Below are 2,242 nucleotides of genomic sequence, written 5' to 3'. Positions count from 1 at the left end.
AGTTTTCTCTGACCTGTTCCACAGTTCAATCGCGGCAGATCACCCTTCAGAGCTTGTTAGATATCGAATCCAGAGAAGTGAGAATTTACCAGTCATGAAGCAACAGCAGACTGCTTTTAAACATGAAGCTTTTCCAGCTAAGCTTTCATGGGTCGACATGGTGGACCTCAACATCCATGTCGACTACGACGCTATCATTTTCCCTGTTGAAGATGACAGCCCCATTGAGCCGGAAGATGAATCAAAGATCCAGGGGGAATCAAGTCCTTCCGGCGACTTTGAGAGACCAAGATCATCGGAAGTCGAGCAGAAAACAGCACCCTCTGCTGGCTTCAAGATTACCCCCTCAGTGGAAGACGTGGAAGAGACAAACCAACACATCAAAGATCTAACAAAGCAGGTAGACGATCTTAAAACAGAGTTGCAAAATCTGATTTTTGAACTCCATCAGGAAAGAGACCGAAGGGTTGCATTTCAGGCTGAAGTCAAATCCCAGCAGGAGGAGATTCGAAGGCTGCAAACAATGTTGGAAAAAGAACGTCACCTGCAAGTCAAACGTGAACAGGTTTCTTGCTCTTCCAAAGTTACAACTGACAAGAATGTTCTTCAACAGCTGGAGTACTTCAAGTGGGAGGCTGCAAAATACGCCTCCCGCAATAAAGGTCTGATTGAAGTAATGGTTGAAGAATACCGAGTGAGACTTAAATATGAGGAGCAGCTCAAAAGTCACTCTGAGCAGGCTTCCAAATTTAAGGCTCAGGAGGAAATGGTGAAAGCTCTGCAGGGTCAGGTTGCAGACCTGAAGGTGGAGTTAAAACTTGCTCTAGAAAACAACCATGCTAGAGTCTCCACCCAACCAGAGCTCCCCCTGCAAACAGAGGAGACCAAGGATAGACAGACCTCCAATCAACCAGGGAGATGTGAAGAAAGATGGACCTCCAATCAACCAGGGAGATGTGAAGAAAGATGGACCTCCAATCAACCAGGGAGGTCTGAAGAAAGACAGACCTTGAGTCAACAAGGGGTCTCCAGGCATAGCCTGGCTCAGACTTTGCGCCGACCCACACTCAGGTTGCAAACAGAGGAGTCCATGGAAAGCCAAACCTCCACACAAACATGGAGGTCTGAGGAAAGACAGACATCCATACGATCAACCTCTACTGGTTGCATGGAGGGTCTTCATGTTGGCATTGGCACGAAGGCCAAGCTAAGTCCGGCTCGGCCTTTACACCGACCCACACCCAGGTGGCACTAACCTAGGTCACTATCCAAGCCCAGGTTTTGCCAACACTTTGCATTATGAAAATTTGAGGCTTTGCATAAATTTGGCAAAGCCTCAAACTGTTTAACAAATATTCTTCCGTCATCTAGCATACCTATGTTATGTTAGATGATGGATAAATATGTGTTAAACAGTTGACAATAGAATACGAAACAGAGAATTTGTGAAAATTAATTTGGCTCTGCTCCTGTCCAGAAACAGCCAATCAGAGCCAAAAGGCAAACTTTTGGTTCTGATTGGTTTCTAATGTGTTGAATCATTCAGAGTATCAGAAACCAATCAGAACCAAAAGTTTGCCCTTTGGTTCTGATTGGTTTCTAATGTGTTGAATGTGTCTCAGCACATTCAACGCATCAGACTACTAGTGTACTGCAGCTATGCAATTGGCAGAAAAACATCCTAACATTATATCATCATTTATAGAATGATTTAGAAAACAAAATTCTATACAGGCTTGTGAAAACTGTTTCGACTCATATTAGAACTTTGCATTGATTTCCCTTCATTTTAGTAGCTGCGATTTTGCCTAACCCAGACATTTTCCCTTACCCAAACCAATACTAGTCTATTCCTAACATTAACTAAACCTTAATTCACATCTTATCTCTAAACATTACCCCTGACCCAAAGCAATGAATCCATCATATTAGGACCAGTCTTTGGTCCTAATATGGTGGACCTAATATGACACTGGACATATAGTGGTGCGTTCACATCAAACACATTTTGACCATCAGGGGCATATGGTTTACATTCAAAGTCTATGTGGAGGCGCGTCGAAGGCTGTTGCAGTGCGCGGCGCCATTTGAACCGTTTGGAGCTTTTGACGTGTCTAGCGCATCCAATACTCCACATAGACTTTGAATATAAAACAGACTCGCCTGACGCCCAAAACGTATTTGGTGTGAATGCACCATTAGAATGTTTAGTTCCTATGGTAACAATGACATGAGCAGTGAT

The 2,242-nt window shown here is 43.8% G+C and overlaps 1 long non-coding RNA gene across 1 annotated transcript in view; it reads left to right on the top strand.

The window, feature by feature from the left end:
* The first annotated feature begins 1,062 nt into the window (after positions 1–1,062).
* LOC106962669 (uncharacterized) overlaps positions 1,063–2,242 on the top strand; it is a 7,613-nt gene continuing 6,433 nt past the window's right edge. The window contains exon 1 of the long non-coding RNA XR_001428029.1: positions 1,063–1,260. This is a non-coding gene — a long non-coding RNA (uncharacterized LOC106962669). The remainder of the gene's footprint in view (positions 1,261–2,242) is intronic.

The sequence above is a fragment of the Poecilia latipinna genome, unplaced genomic scaffold, assembly GCF_001443285.1.
Source record: "Poecilia latipinna isolate Pla-1442-1.1 unplaced genomic scaffold, P_latipinna-1.0 Scaffold1445, whole genome shotgun sequence".
Lineage (NCBI taxonomy): Eukaryota > Metazoa > Chordata > Actinopteri > Cyprinodontiformes > Poeciliidae > Poecilia > Poecilia latipinna.
Note: the sequence above shows the minus strand (reverse complement) of the source record. Positions and strands in the feature narration are given on the sequence as shown.